The 16,355-nt window shown below is 52.5% G+C and overlaps 4 non-coding genes across 4 annotated transcripts; 2 read left to right on the forward strand and 2 right to left on the reverse strand.

Moving 5' to 3' along the window:
* Positions 1-2,674: 2,674 nt before the first annotated feature.
* TRNAQ-CUG (transfer RNA glutamine (anticodon CUG)) lies at positions 2,675-2,746 on the reverse strand. The gene has a single exon. It is a non-coding gene; the product is annotated as a tRNA-Gln (tRNA).
* Positions 2,747-9,873: 7,127 nt separating this feature from the next.
* TRNAI-AAU (transfer RNA isoleucine (anticodon AAU)) lies at positions 9,874-9,947 on the forward strand. Its single transcript has one exon. It is a non-coding gene; the product is annotated as a tRNA-Ile (tRNA).
* A 1,702-nt stretch (positions 9,948-11,649) lies between these two features.
* TRNAT-UGU (transfer RNA threonine (anticodon UGU)) lies at positions 11,650-11,723 on the forward strand. The gene has a single exon. It is a non-coding gene; the product is annotated as a tRNA-Thr (tRNA).
* A 2,623-nt stretch (positions 11,724-14,346) lies between these two features.
* On the reverse strand, positions 14,347-14,419 carry TRNAK-CUU (transfer RNA lysine (anticodon CUU)). Its single transcript has one exon. It is a non-coding gene; the product is annotated as a tRNA-Lys (tRNA).
* Positions 14,420-16,355: the final 1,936 nt, after the last annotated feature.

The following is a 16,355-nucleotide window of genomic DNA, read 5'->3' on the forward strand; positions in this document are numbered from 1 at the left end:
CTGCAGGGAGACTCAGAGCCCCCCATGGCTTTGCTGCAGGGAGTCTCCTTCTGGAGATCTGCCCTTGAGGCCAGAGAGAGAACGAAGGTCACAAGCACGAGTGTGAGGAGGAGCCTCCTTGGAGTTTTCTCCTTTCCCTTGACTAACTGACCTAGAAGACAGACGTCCCCGTGGAGAAGGGAAGAGCCTCCAAGAGGGGCCCTGTTGCTACAGCAGGGGAATTAGCTCAAGTGGCAGAGCACTTGCTTAGCATGTGAGCGGCAGTGGGATCGATACCCACATTCTCCACTGATGGGAAAAATCCCCCTTACAAGGAATTTTTGCAGCACCTCAGCTCATTGTGGGTGGGCAGGAAGCTGGGGGCAGAGCTGGGCTCTAACTCACTAGGGTGCATCCCATAGCTCAGAATAAGCGATGCAATTGGGTAGCTTATTTCAAGTCAATTTTGAAATAGCTTATTTTGTATTTTGGCACTGGCTACACAGCACTTAGTTCCAAATAAATCACAATTCCGATCCCTCACTCCTCACTCCTCGCAACATGAGGTTTGCAGGGATGTCGGAACAGCGAGCCCGTTATGGTTTGAAATAAGGGCCTTGCTCTTAAGATGTGTCTGTGTGATATGAGCACCACGTCCTAAACCTCCGACCTTGCCGGCCCACAGGTGTCAGTCTCACAAGTGGCCCTTTCAGAAAGAAGCCTTAGGCAGCTGCAGGGACGTTATAGCGGGGAGGAGTCCTGTGGCACCTTGTAGACTAACTGAAGTGTAGGAGCATAAACTTTCGTGGGCAAAGACCCACTTCGTCCGATGCATGTAGTGGAAATATCCAGAGGCAGGTATAAATATGCAGGCCAGAATCAGGCTGGAGATGACGAGGTGGATCCAATCAGGGAGGATGAGGCCTCTTCTAGCAGCTGATCTGGAGGTGTGAATTCCAAGAGAGGAGAAGCTGCTTTTCTAGTTAGCGAGCCATTCACAGTCTTTGTTTAATCCAGAGTTGATTGTGTCAAACTTGAAGATGAAGTGTAGCTCAGCAGTTTCTCTTTGAAGTCTGGTCCTGAAGTTTTTTTGCTGCAGGGACGTTACGGGCTCTGGAACAAGGTAGGTGAGGTAGCAGAATCTTTCATGGGCAGCAGAATTAGCTCAAGTGGTAGAGCGCTCGCTTAGCATGTGAGAGGCAGTGGGATCAATGCCCCCATTCTCCAACTGTACCTTTGTTCTCATCTCTTACTTTCACTGTCAGGGGCTCAGTGGCCCCCTTCCTACCTGCTCTCCCAAAAGAGGCAGACCTGGCTCCCCTTTCTTTTTCCCCAGCAATTGCCATGCTGCAAAGCAGAGAGTGGTGATACTTGGCTCTGTGGTGCACTGGAAAGCATGTTGGACTTTTAAGCTGCAGCAATTCATGTGAGCCCAGCTAACCATTCAAAGTTTGTGGGTTCAAGTCCCATGAGTGTCACTTCAGCTGCTTTCTCATTTCCAGGACACAGCTTTTACAGACCAGGGAATTCTTAGCATGAAACTGGGGTAGGTTTGAGTCCAGACAGTTCCCAGCAGACCCCACTGAGGGTGGAGGGAAGGGCTGGTTCTTGGGGTTGGGTTTGGGGGTCGTTCTGAAAGGCTGCAGATGCAGTTAGATCGTTTTGTTCCTCCCTGTCTCCTACTAGTGCTGAGCAACACTCAGGCTATGTCTACGCTGCACTGTTCTTCTGCAAAAAGCTACGCAAATTTCAAAACTTTCTAGCACCCTGCCCTGCACCTTGTGAACACTCCACCTCTTGTTCTCATGGAAGCGACTCACCCGAGCTGCCAGCTCCTCATTTCCTCACCAGCCCCTTGAGATTTGTAGCTCAAAGCTGGAGCTGCTGTGGCAGGAGATGAAGCTACAGAAGCTGACAGGGACAATCAGCGGGCGGAGGGTTATTTTTTCTCCTCCCTGGGCTGATGTGGCTAGAACTGAGGAGAAGAAAATCCTCTTCCCTTCTCCTCAGAAGATGGAAATTGCAGTTGGTTCTCTCTCTGCTTCTACTAAAGCTGGACCCCAGGACTAGTCTTTTCTTTTTAAAACCCTGGTGAAAGCTGAAGGTGAATTGTTTGCAAATTGAGAATGTGAGTTAAAGAAGGGCTTCACCTAGCAAGGGGCTTGAACCCTTCCCACCGACACAGCAGGCCAGGGGGCTGTGCACCTGCAGTGGCCCCTTCCTACTTGGCTTCCCACAAAGCTGGGGTGAAAAATTGCTAGACCCCAGCCCTCCCGGGCTAAGCCATGGCAGAGGTAGCAGGATTCACTCCCATCTTCTCTTGCCTGTGCCCTGGTACTGAGGGGCCGGCCCCTTTCTTTCTGTCCCATCTCTTATTCCCACAATGCACTTTGTGCAGGGGCCATTGGTCTTTGTGCCAAGGTGCGTGGCTGGGAGCCAGGACTCAGGACCCTTCCCCCCATCTAATCCACTCACACTTTCTGGCTGCCTCCAGCACAGGCTGAGCTCAGGGGCCAGGCGGGTGACCTGCCCTGCAGCTGTGATGGCATCAGGCCCTTCCCACCCACCTGCTCAGTCTGGAGATGGAGCTCCAGTGGCCTCAGACACCCAGCGAGAGGAACAAAACTCTCTTTGTTGAACCTCAGTGCATGGAAGCTGAAGCACCTGAACTTGTAAAAACCAGCTGAGTCTTAGTAGGTCCCACTGAGATTTGAACTCAGATTGCAGGATTCAGAGTCCTGAGTGCTGCCCCTTACACCATGGGACCTGTGGGGTGAAAGTGCAGTGGGCACCTCTGACTCTCAGCTCTCAGGCTGGCCTCTGCTCTCCTGGCTCCCTCCAGCTGCTTCATCTCCCAGGACTCTCTGTCCTGCCCCAGCTCTGCTGCTTTCAGGGCAAATCCCTTGTTAGGACCAGTCACACTCTGGGGTCAGTGAGGGCCCCTCCCACCTGAGCTGTGAGTCACACAAAAGCCTCGTTTCCTGCTCCGTTCCCAATGCTGGATGCAAACACATGGCTGCTCTGGGGGTGTAACAAGTGCCCCCTTAAAAAGCTCATCAATTGAAATGAAACTTTTACATCTCCAGCTGTGTCACACTTTGGATTTCTATTGACCAGGGATTCTTCAAATGGCCACAAACCCCTAACATGCTCTAGTGCCAATGCACATAAACCAGACAAACCCGTCCCTCAGCTGGAACCAATTCAAACTGGCTCTGTGTGTGTGTCTGGTTTCTGTTTCCATCCATTCAACAAGGGTGTGATCTGATCTGGATGCCCATTGGCTCGTCCTTACTCTCCTTTGGCCCTGTCCTGCAGAAAAACAAGGACCATGTCCAGCTGGGGATGAATGGCCACAATCGATCTTACAGTGTTTGATTTAGCAAGTCCAACTAAGACTCACTGAATCAAACCCAGAGGCCACCCCCACCAGCTTCCAGCACTTCTGCTCTTTGCCCCCTTTCGGCTTCCTGCTGTGGGGACATGGCCAACTCCAGCTACGTAGGGAGGGATGGCAGGGAGAGCAGACACGTTGGCCAGGCACCACTGGGGGCTGCCTCCTTTGCCTCCCCCACACCCAGCAGCTGCTTGGCCAGCTTAGTCATGGGGCTGCTCTCTGGGACTTCTCTCCCAGCTCCTCCACCTGTTGCCATTGCAAGGGAGGGGGGACGAGAGTCACTCTCCACGGTTGCAGGAGCTGCAGAGGTGGCACTCGCAGGGTCTCTGGGCACTGACACCCCCAGGGAATCACAAGGGCACTTGGCGCTGGCTCCCCTGTCCCAGCAATTGCAGTCAGAGCCCTGCCTTGCCAGTGCCAGGCACAGCAGCCCCTCAGGGGTTAGGTTGGAGTCCCCAGGTGGGGGCCCGGCCTCCTTCAGTTTGGTCCCTTCCTGAGGGCACAAAACTGACAACAGGGAATTCCTTTGTCCTGCAGCAATCTCTGTTGGCCAAAGGGTTAGCAACCGAATATTTGCCCAAGTTTAAGTGCAGCAGCAGAAGACACTGTGATGTGCGTTTCTGTGGTGTAGTGGTTATCACATTTGCCCAACCTGTGAAAGGTCTCTGGTTCAGAAACAGTGGGTCTTCTCTTATTGCAGTTCCCTTTGATACTCCCCAAAGCAGTTTCTATGCCCTGCTCTCTGGGGCAGAAAGAGACAGCTAAATAGGTTAGGATGAGACTGGAGGAGGCAGGGCTGGGGCTGAGACTTCTCAGTGGTACCTTGCCTGGCATCAGGTCATTGCAGCCTCACAGTCCAGGGCCCACCCTGGAAGTGCCTCATTTCAAGAGGGATAAGGGATCTTTTGGGAAAGGCTTTATTTTTCAAAAGGTCAGCGTCTAGACTGGCGCTTTTCTCCGACAAAAAAAGTGGCAGCCATTTTTATGCTAATGAAGCACAGGAGATTTAAATCCCCGCTTCATTAGCAATTGCGATACATCTCATTTACATCCCTTTTCTGAAAAAGGGATGTAGTCTAGACATAGCCAAGAAGTTTTACAGTAAAGCGTGGTAAGAGAGGGCTTCTTGCATAAGAGGGCAGTGTGGACATGGGACAGGTGTTTCCTGTGCAAGAAAGCCCTATGGCTAAAATGGCCATCAGAGCTTTCTTGCACAAGTGAGCGTCCACACTGCCATGGATGTTCTTGCTCAAAAGCACATCTCACACATGGCAGGGTGGATGTGTTCTTGCATAAGAACCCTTGCGCAAGATACCGCCAGTGCAGACATAGCCAAAGGGACCTTCAGAGATGAAGTCCAGCCCCCTGCCTCACAGCAGGACAAAGCACCATCCAGATGGATGTCTCTCCAAAACAGGAAACTACCAGGAGCGGGGTTTGAACCTACACAGACAAACATCTATTACAGCTTAAGTCCAACACCTTAACCACTCGGCCATCCTGGTGATAATTGAGAAGCTGGAAGGGTAAAAGTTCTCTCCCCAGACAGCCCAGGGACTCACTCTCAGAGCATCTGCCCGTCCCATCTCTGTGCCAGGACTTCCTGCTGCGAGGGCGAGAGAGTCGCCCGCTCCCCCCAGTGAGGAGGGAAAAAGGGAAACCAAACAAGACAAAACCCAGCGTCCCCAGGGATTCCGAGGGACAAAGACCTGGTGGGGAAAATCTCCCCACCCTTCACTCAGGCTGCGTCTAGATTGGCATGATTTTCCGGAAGTGCTTTAACGACATGCAGCCCCACTGCCAAACATCCTGGACAGAGAATTACAGGCCAGACAAGCCACTTATCACAGCCAAAGTAGCTCATTTGGGAGAGTGTTTGACTGAAGATCTGAGGGTTCTTGGTTTAATCCCAGACTTTGGTGGGTGCTAATAGTGGCTAATAACTTCAAGTTCAGGGGTTTGCTTAGAGCTGTCATCACAAGCTGCCCTGTAGGAGAAAAGCTGAGCTGCAACCTGGGGCTCTGTTCTGCCAGGGGGCAAGTTTGGGAACCACTGCAAGGGGACAACCCAGCAGGGACTAAAAGTGAGTGCTCCAGGTGAGGTTTGCACTCACAACCTCAGCACATCTCTGACAAGTACTGCCTTATAAGTACTGTGCGCTGACCCATTGCACCACTGGAGCAGATATTTGCAGTACTGCTTCAAAGTCCTTAGATTGAAAAAGTCAAGACGCACAAAGAGGAATTGAAGTTTCTGCCTGTGCCCTTGTTCTTTCTTTTCACAGGCAGAGCCGGGGGACTCCGCACATCCAGAGACCCCTCCCTCTTCCTCTCTGGTCTCTGAAATAACCCACCCTAGTGGGGCACAAAGCTGCTGGAGGCCAGAGCACTAGAGATGAGTTGCACGTGGGTTAGTGCTCCCTTTGCGCGTGAGAGGTAGCAGGATTCACTCCCATCTTCTCCCGCCTGCTCGCTGGTGCTGAGGGGTTGGCCCCTTTCCTGCTGCCCCAATTCTCATTCCCACAATGCACTTTGTGCAGGGACCGATGGTCATGGTCAAGGCATGTGGCTGGGAGCCAGGACCCTTCCCAAAGTATACAACTCCCCCGCCCCCCGTTCTGCTCACACTCTCTGGCTGCTTCCAGCATGGGCTGAGCTCAGGGGTCAGATGGGCGACCTGCCCTGACGCTGTGATGGCATCAGGCACCTGAGCACAAGTCTGCTCACAAAGCTCTAATGGGCCTCAGACAAGCAAAACCCCCCTTAGTGAACCTCAGGGCAAGGAAGCCAAAAAGCCTGGAGCACGAGGACCTCCCAGCAACCATCCCAGCCCGTCCCACTGAGATTTAAACTCAGATTGGAGGATTCAGAGTCATTAGTGCTGCCCCTTACACCTGGGACCTAGACAGAAGGCCTGGGGTAGACACCTGGGACACTCAGTTCTCATTCTGGCCTCTGCTCTCCTGGCTTCCCTCCAGCTGCTTCATCTCTCAGGACTCTCTACACGACACGTTTATTTTGGAATAAGCTCTTCTGGAACAGTTATTTCAAAATAACACGTCTACACTGCAGGGAAACCTCAAAATGAGTCTGAGGAGGCTTCCCTAATGTAGACGTGTTACCTTGATTTAGAGCCCCAGGTTGAATAACTTAGAATGGCCCTGGGAAGGGGATATTTTGAAATAGCAGAAGTGGAGCATGTACACACGCCTCATTTTGAAATAGCTATTTCAGAATAGGCATTTTTCTGCGTACAGTGAGGTCTACAGAAGTTGGAATTAGCCATCCGTTATTTCAGAGTTACTTCAAAATAACGGAATTGCTGTGTAGACTCTTGCATTGTTATTTTGGAATAACGGCCATTGTTTCAAAATAACTTTTCTGTGTGGACAGAACCTCTATCCTGTCCCAGTTCTGATGCTTTCTAGACAAACTCCATGTTAGGACCAGTCACAATCTGGGGTCAGTGAGGGTCCGTCCCACCTGAGATGCGTGTTCTACAAAAGCCTCCTGTTCCCCACCTACTTCTCAATACTGGCTGCAGAGAGGGGGTTTTGTATGGGGGTGTAGTTCAGTGGTTGAGGGTTTGACTGCAGATCACATGGTTCTTGGTTCAAATCCAAGTGTCCCCTGCAAGAGTGTCTATTTAATAAACACATTTCCATTGTATGTGAACTCTTTGAATCAACACAAACCTGTAGGCTACGTAGCAGGGTCTTTGCTCAATGTTCTTGCACAAAAATGTGAAGAGCACAGCACGAGTGTTCTTGCATAAGTAAATTTGCACTACAGCATTGGAAAACAGGGCTTCTTCCAGAAGAGATATTCCTCCCCCCAGAAGGAATAAGCCCTCTTCCACAAGAGGGCAGTGCAGACAGGCAACATGAATTTCTTGTGCAATAAACCGGTATGGCTAAAATGCCCATCAGAGTTTTCTTGCACAAGAGAGCAACCACACTGCCATGGACGCTCTTGCACACAAGCACATCTCTTGTGCAAAGCACTTGGCAGTGTGGACATGCTCTTGTGGAAGATCTTTTGCAAAAGAACTCTTGCGCAAACAGTTCTTGCACAAGAAGGTTGCAGTGTAGACGTAGCAGTCATGTTATGATGGTGTTTAGGTCAGTAACTGGGGCCACTAAATGGTGCCTGTGACCCGTGACCTAGGGATCCATGTTGGATCAGCTCAGGCACTGGCTGCTCAGAGACTGGTCAGAACTGGATTTTCCTGCCAAGTGGCACGAGGGTTCCTCACAATAAGCAGCAGAACGGCTCTGCACAAGAGGGTTTTTTTGTGCAAGAAGGAGCAGTGTAGACAGCTCCTTCTTGTGCAAAAGCCTGTGCTGCAAAAATGATGGCTCATTAGGTATGCAAATGATGTGCAGCAATATTCATTTGCATATCTTATTGCTCAGCAATGCGCAGCGTAGTCACAGCCAAGGAAGCCAAACACTGGCATTACCAAGGATTTGCAGCAAACCAACATCTCCCCAGCGGGTCCCACTGAGGTCGTGGTGCAGGATTCAGACTCACTTGCTGAGGAAGGTTCTAGAATCTCCCTGCTTCACACAAAATTTTTTAAGCTTAGACAGAAAGCAGAGGGGCCATGTTTACACTGACGGGTTCTTGAGCAAGCAATATGCCAATGAGGCTAAGCGTGGACTATCACACTGCTCCTTCATGCACAAGAAACCCCCGTGACAATAAGCAGCGGAACGGCTCTGCACATGAAGGCTCTGTCTGCACTGGTGGCTTCTTGCTCAAGAACACGGCCACACAGGGCCGCTGACGCAGGTGACCAGGTGGTTGGCAGCAGCTCTGTGGGCCGGGCACATGCTCTAGGCCTCTTGGACATATGGAGCCTCCCTCTGTGGCTTGGCTGGAGGAACCTGCCCCCTGCAGGGATTCTTGGGCTTCCAAAATCAAATGTCCGTGGTAACCGTATATACATTCATGGTTGCACACAAAATAGAATAGACATTACATAAGCTAGTGACAGCGTTACAATTGGCTTAAAGCTCAAAGCTACTTTTATCTCAATATGCTGAGATAAACTTAGTTACATGGGTGCTAGTCTCATCCTTGCAGCAGAAAAGCTAGATCAGGCTGGTTTTAGTAGGTTCACTATCTCTCACACACAACGCAAGGTCACGTTCAGTCAGTTGCATTCACACTTCACGTTGTTCCTTTTAACAAAATACATTTTCTGTCTCAGAGGTGGGGCAGGACAGAGGTCAAGGTGGCTGGCGGCCGGCATGGCGCACTGAGACCCAGGGCAAAGAGGCAACCGGAATCTCTTGCTGCCAGCACCTCACCTCCCAGCTTCTTCCCTGTCAACAGCAGCCGCAGCCCCTTTCAGCCACTGGGTCAGCTGCACTTTTCCAGTTGAGCTAATTCTGCTCCACCTGCAGCCTGTCTCCAGTCAGTGCTTCTGCCACAGCCTGGCCCAGGAGGGCTGGGGCCCAGTAGCTTTTCATCACGACTTCATAGGAGGTCAAATAGGAAGGGGCCACTGGAGGTGCTTAGCCCTCTGGCCTGCTGTGTGTGTGGAAAGGGGGGAGAGGACACACACTTGTCACTGGGGAACAGGGCCCATGGAACCCACTCGTTCCTGCAGAAAATGAAACAGGCTGAGCACTTTGCAGAGAACAGGCCAGAGCCCTGCTGGGAGAGGCTCCATCATGCACAGACTCTGCGCAGGGCCAGCCTGCTGGGAGGAGGCTCTGGCCATGGACTTTCCTCCCCTCTCTGTTACCTCCTTCACCTGGGGCTGAAAGGGACGTGGGCTGCAGGCTGGTCCTGCCCAGCTGCCTTTCCCAGTGGGAGGAGAAAATGCTCATGGAAGAGTTCACACATTGTCCCCAATGCACTCGCCTGAGGGCCTGAATTGTTGCTGTCCCTGGGTGCAACCAAATGCCCCTTCTGGGGGGGCAGGCTCCCCAGCTCACACCCCTCCTGTCACACAAAGCTTGCAAACGGGGTTGATTTTCCTGCTTCTCCCCTTGCTTGCTGCTGGACTAAAAGAAATCCTGAAACCAGCCCCGTCTCCTGTCACTGGAGAGATGGCCCTGTGCTGGGATATGAGAGTATCCCAGTGATGCTCCTCGCATCCCAGGAGAAGAAGGGGGCTCTGGGTGGAAGGAACCCAAGTAAAACAGGTCCCAGAGGGCATGAGCTGGGCACCAGCTTGGTCCAGTTGAGTGAGGGGAGGTTGGTCCCATGGTGTCAAGGGCAGCGCTCAGGACTCTGCTGCTGCTGGCAGGGAAGAAGCTGGGAGGCAAGGTGCTGGCAGCAAGAGATTCCAGCTTCTCTTTGCCCTGGGTCTGCCGGCCACCAGCCACCTTGACCAACCCTCAAACCAGCTGGACTAACCAGCCCATGTCACAGTGAGTCGCTAGTGGCCCTGTCAGAGAAGAGCCATTGGCAGCTGCAGAGACATCCCATCAGCTGCCTGAGGCACCTTTCTTGAAAGGGCCACTGGTGAGCTGCACTGTTGTAGGCCGGCTAGCTCAGTTGGTTAGAGCGTGGTGCTAATAACACCAAGGTCATGGGTTCAAGCCCTGTGCTGGCCACAGGGGTCTTTGGTTTGGTGACTTCCCTTTCTTTGGCTGCCTGCTAGGGTCAAGGAAGCAGAAACAAGCAAAAATGTGAGCTTTGCAGGAAGCAGGGCAGAGATCTGGTAGGGGGAGGCTCCAGCCTGCACAGCCCCAGTGGCTAAAAGGGCCTGGGCCTGGCTTCCTGTCCCCAAAAGCAGGGGAACTGATACCCAAATTCCTGCTGCTGCAGTGGCTACGTCAAGGCACCAGGTGGGGGGCAGGCTCTGGAGCCCAAGCCACACGGGGAGACTCAATATGACTGGGAGGCCTGGAGTGTGTGAGCCCTGCACAGAGGCTGCTGGGGGCCTGCTTCAGTGGCCCAGCAGCTCAAGTTCCCTGAACCAGCTTCTCTCCCTTTAGCCACCCCCCAGCGCTGCTGAGGCCCCTGACATGAGGCAGTGGGACCACCAGAGGAAGGTGCCAGCCTTAGCCCTTCCTCCCAGCCTCCTCCCCCTCCCAGGGTCTTTTCCAGGTGTGTCAGGTTCAATGTCAAATGCCCCTTTAAAAAGTTGATTATCCTAAGTGAAACATTTGCACCCAGGTGTGTCAATCATGGATTCCTATTGTACAGAGATTCTTAAAATGTCAGCAAACCCCTCGTGTGTTCTTGTGCCAATGCATGTAAACCAGGCAGATGGGTCCCTCAACTGAAACCAGTTCAAACCTGCTGGGTGTCTGGTTTCTATTCCCATCAACTGAGCAAGGCTGAGATCTGAATGCCCATTGGCTGTTCTGTACAGAAGAACAAGAACCACGTCCAGCTGGAGAGGAATTGCTGTGATCAATCTTCTGGAACTTGATTCAACGAGTCAAACTAAGACTCACTAAATCAAACCCAGAGGGCACCCCACCAGCATCCAGCACTTCTGCTCTTTGCTCCCTTTGGCTTCCTGCTGTGGGGACAAGGCAAAGTTCAACTGAAGGAAGCCGACTCCAGGTACAGATGGAGGGATGGTAGGAAAAGCAGGCACATTGGTCAGGCACCGCTGGTTTCATGCACACTCAGCCTCACCTACAGCTGGGAGGCAGTTTGCAGTGAGCTGAAAAGAAACTGGCTAACAGAACCAAGGCTCAGGATATTTCTGGGACCAGATGTGCAAACAGCTGGCAGTCAAGCTTGTTACCCTTGTTAGGGGTATGACCAAAACACAGGCCTTATTGTGAGAAAGATTCAACCCTGCACAGGGGAAAACTTTTGGATTTTTAAGCCAACTCCTTAACCACTTGGCCATCATTACTGTAAGAGACCATTCTCCTGCACTTATATGTGAACAAAAAATTTGTGACTTGCTCGTTGGCCAATTCGGATTGCTACAGGACAAAGGAATTCTCCCTTAATTCTGTGCCCTCAGGAAGGGACCGACCCAAGGAGGCCAGGCCCCCACCTGGGGTCTCCAACCCAAACTGTGAGACCCAAGGGCTTACAATCCAGATGATCAGTGTTTGCTGCACTTATCCCTCCCCCCAGCAATGCTAAATCTCAAGGCCAACTCCACAGTCCCAGTGGCTGGGGGAGATGTGCATGTTAGAGCCTCTGCCCACTGAGCTGTAGCCTTCTGTGCCCAGGGAGCCAGACACCGCCAGGGCTGGAGGGAAATGGGGATTGGCTGCACTTTGGGAGTCAAAGGTGTTGTTTGGGACCATAGAATAGAACAGTTTTAGGTACTGGCCTACAGAGGGCACCATGGCTTAGCTGGCTAAAGCACCTGTCTTGTAAACAGGAGATCCTGGGTTCAACTCCCAGTGGTGCCTTGCTGTGGCCTTTGCTCACATTTTCCTATGTCCTTCTGGGACATAGAAGAGGCCTCCCCTGGCCACCCATGGAACTGCTGGTTCAGGGGAGGCTCGTTAGGGAGAAGGAAACCAGAAACCTGGAGCAGGTGCAGAGATGACTAGCACTGGCCAGGCAGGGCTCTGACTCCCACTGTAAGTCCCTGGGTACCACACATGGGCCAGTGAGTCCTTCTCCATGGTCGTCCCAGTGCTCTGGGTGCGAGAGACGTGCCTGTAACTCCCTGCTGGGAGTGTGGGCCCTGCCCTGCCTGGAGAGGGAGGGGACAAACACAGGCCGGTTGACAGGGGCTCTGACACTCCAGCATCGGGGTCGTCCAGCCCGTCAGACGGATTTAAACCAGGCCTGTCAGAGCCTCCTGCACTCGCCAAGGGGGATTCTGCACTTGCTGCCTTGGGAGCCAGGGTCACATTGCAGAGCTCCCCCAGGGACATCCCACGGCACCACCAGCCCAGCCCCAGCCGCTGTCCCTGCCCTCAGAATGTGGCTGCGTCTTATCCTTCCCCTTCAGTGACAACTGCCCATTCCCCACCAGCCCCAGACCTGTGGGACCCACTCCCTTCCCCACGAGCAGTGAGTGCCAGCACGGCTCCCTGCTGAGGCTGCGGCTGTGGGAACAAGCCCCTGGCTTTGGGAGGGAGATGAGATGTCAAGGTGCTGAGTTTCACCCTTTGGGGCAGCTGGAGGTGCCTTCTGAGAGCTGGTTTTCAGAGGGGTGTGATCAGCCCCTCCCCTCCCCCGTGTTTCTGGCTCCTTCCAACGGCTTGAATCTGGCACCTAAAAATTGAGGAATGTGCATTTGGAAGAGGGAATTTCTGTCTCTGTTATCGTTAGTGTGCCCCAGCAGCTTAATGGACAAAGCAATGGCTTCTTAAACCAGGGATTGTGGATTCAAGTCCCACCTGGGTTGACAGTTGTGATGTTTCCTGGTAGGTGTAGAGTCTCTTTGGCTTCCTCTTTGCCATGTTACCTGTGAGATATTTCAACACTGGGCAAGTGTCCCCTGGAACTGCCATTTCCCCCAGACAGGACCCCTCAGGAGCAGACAGTGACTCTGGTGTTAGGCGCAGACAGGAGGAGAGTGTTTCCTAAAAGCTGAGCTGTGCACAGTGAGGTCACTTGCAGAGATGCAGACGCTGGCGTCTCTGTATGCGCCTTGGCACCTGTTACCCATCGGTACCCGCCACCTCTCACCTCCCACCTCCCTGCCAGCACCCAGACAGAAGGCCAGTGCACATGGAGCCAGTGACCGTAGCGAGGGAGGCGGTTGCAGCACAATTCCAGGCCTGGGGCCCATTGAACAATTGTTTGAAATATTTTTAAAACAAAAAATATGAAAAACTTTAGGCTCCATCTGCACTGCAGGCTTCTTGCCCGAGAACTGTTTTGGGCAAAAGTTCTTGTGCAAGAGCACATCCACAGTGCTGTGTGCTTTGGTACAAGAGGGCAGGGTAGCTCAGTTGTTTGAATGTTAGTTTGCTAAACCCAGGGTTATGAGCTCAATCCTTGAGGTAACCATTTAGGGATCTGGGGCAAATCTGTCAGGGATGGCTCTTGGAGCTTCCATGAGCACAAAGACAGGACTAGCTGACTTCTCAAGGCTCCTTCCAGCTCTATGAGGTGGTTTATCTCCTTATAAAGAGCATGCATAGACACTCTCTTGTGCAAGAATGCTCTAATGGCTATTTTAGCCATAGGGGTTTCTGGCGCAAAAAATCCCTCTTGCCTGTGCACACTGCCTTCTTGTGCAAGAGAGCTTATTCGTTATGGGGAGAGGAATAATTCTTGCACAAGAAGCCCTCTTTTCCAGTGGTTTACTGCACATTTTCTTGTGCAAGAATGCACATGCAGGGTAAACACTCCGCTAGTTTTTGCACAAGAACGTCCAGTCTTGTGCAAAAAGCCCACAGCAGAGACCATAGGTGTGCAGTGTGAAAAACCTCACAACAGCAAGTCCACCCCAGGAGGTCCCATGGAGATTTGAACATAGCTTGCAGGATTCAAAGTCCTGAGTGCTGCCCCTTACACCATGGGACCAATATGGCTCAGTGGGTGTGGGGACCTGGGATATTCAGTTTTCCAGCTGGCCTCTGCACTCCTGGCTTCCCTCCTGCTGCTTCCTCCCTCTGGCTATGACTACACGGCACATTGATTTTGGAGTAAGCTGGTCTCGAATAGTGATTCCAAAATAGCTTATTTCAAACTAGCACATCTACACTGCAGGGAAACCTTAGAATAGTCTGTGGCAGGCTCCTCAGTGTACACGAGCTACCTCGATTTAGAGCCCTGGGAAGAATAACTCAGACTGGCCCCGGGGAGAGGCTAGTTCAAACTAGCAGCAGTGGCGCATCTACACAGGCCTTATTTTGAAATAGCTAATTTGGAACAGGTGTTATTCTTCGTAGAATGAGGTTTGCAGAAGTCGGAATAAGCCGTCTGTTACTTCAGAATTATTTCAAACTAACGGAATTGCTGTGTAGACTCTTTATTCTCTCTTTGGTTCTACTAAAGCTGGACCCCAGGACTAGACTTTTTCTTTCTAAAACCCTGATGAAAAGTGAGAGCCAATTGCTCGCAGGGCACCGCCCAGCATGGGGCTTGAACCCATGACCCTGAGATTAAGAGTCTCATGCTCTACCAACTGAGCTAGCCAGGCTGTGTGCAAAAAGGTTCCTACTATCCCATCTCAGGAGCCAAGTGTTCTCCACTGCCTGACTCAAGGCTCTTTCTTGCCCCTAATGTGGGGTTCTGGTCTGTGGAGAGGTTTGAACTCGAACCCCACTCCCGACACACCCACTTCTTTCCCCACAAGGAACGGACCCATTTCCATCTCTCCAGGGACAGGAGAAGGGCTCTGGCCCGTTCTCTGCAAAATGCTCAGCCTGTTTCATTTTCTGCAGGAACGAGTGGGATCCATGCGCCCTGTTCCCCAGTGAGAGGTATGTGTCCTCTGGCCCCTTTCCACAGACACAGCAGGCCAGGGGGCTATGAGCCTCCAGAGGCCCCTTCCTACTTGGCCTCCCACAAAGCTGGGGTGAAAAGCTGCTAGACCCCAGCCCTCCTGGGCCAAGCCATGGCAGAGGTAGCAGGATTCACTCCCATCTTCTCCTGCCTGTGCCCTGGTACTGAGGGGCCAGCCCCTTTCCTGCTGCCCCAACTCTTATTCCCACAATGCATTTTGTGCAGGGGCCATTGGTCCTTCTGCCAAGGTGTGTGGTTGGGAGCCAGGACTCAGGACCCTTCCTAAAATATAGAAATCCCCCGCCTTCCCTGGGGGCCAGGTGAGTGACTTGCCTTGCATATGTGACAGCATCAGATCCCTCCCACCCGTCTGCTCAGTGTGCAGACCAAGCCCAAGGGTAGCACCTGGGTTGTGTGTTACACAAAAGCCTCTTGTTCCCTGCCCAGTTCCCAACATTGGCTGCTAATGCTAACTTCCATGGGGGTGTAGCTCAGTGATAGAGTCTTTGACTGCAGATCAACTGGTCCTTATCTCAACTCCAAGTGCCCCCTTGGAAAAAATTCCTTCTAGTGTAAACATTTTCCTTTCCAGTTCCATCACACTCTGGCTTTACATTGCTTGAGGTTCTTGACATTAATAAGAACCCTTAATGCAGAGCTACTCAACTTTGGGATCCCTGGCAGCCATAATCAATGGCATTTAACCAGGATGGACAGGGCAGGTTTCCCTGGCTGGTGTATTCCAGAAGCTGGGAATGGGCGACGGGAGGGATCATTTCATAACTGTCTGTCCTGAGGATTCCCTCGGGACAATGAAATTGGCTGCTGTTGTGAGACAGGATCCTGGGCTAGTTGGGCAACTGGCATGGCCCCGTCTGGCTGCTTTGATGTTCTGTTTGGTTTCTGTTCTTGTCCCCTCTGGACAATGGAAAATGGACCCATGTCCTGAAGGGGACAGAAAGTGGCCTGTGAGCAACCCATGTTCGTGTGTCACTGATGGTCTAGTGGTTAGGATTCAACACTTTCACTGCTGAGGCCTGGGTTCAATTCCTAGTCAGGGAAACCAGCCTCATCTCTACTCATGAAATCTGCCAAGTCTTTTCCCTTTTCCATCACAGGAGGGCCAGTGGGCTGAAGAAAGGGAGGGGCTGGGGTGCCAGAGGCAGGCTCTGACTGGGAGACACTCCCAGCAGCCAAGCACATTTCTCAGGCAGCCCCATCCCTGCGCAGGGGGCACAGGTCACACGCCTGGGTGAATAAGAGCTTGTGGGGACTGGCCAGGGCTTCAAGCAGGCAGCTCCCATTGGCCACACACAAGCTGGGAGCAGGAATCAGGCATGAAGCCTTTTCCTCTGCAGCTGAGAGACACAAAGGGCCCAGCAGCCCCTTCTTAGCTGTGCGTGGGGGCAGGGCGAGAAGGGAATCTGCCTGAGGCTTCTTGCTGCCATGTTGGGTGGCTTCATGGGCTGGATCCAGCCCGCTGGCCTGTATTGCCCAGGCCTGGCTTAGAGGGAACCTTGGCTCTGGGCTGTGGGGGAGGGGGCTGTGGAAAGGCCAGTCTCGCCTTCCTGGGCAGGGCATGACGACGTGCACTTTGTGCAGCACGGCTGCCAAACATCTCAGACAGAGAA

The sequence above is a fragment of the Pelodiscus sinensis genome, unplaced genomic scaffold (assembly GCF_049634645.1).
Source record: "Pelodiscus sinensis isolate JC-2024 unplaced genomic scaffold, ASM4963464v1 ctg35, whole genome shotgun sequence".
Classification (NCBI taxonomy): domain Eukaryota; kingdom Metazoa; phylum Chordata; order Testudines; family Trionychidae; genus Pelodiscus; species Pelodiscus sinensis.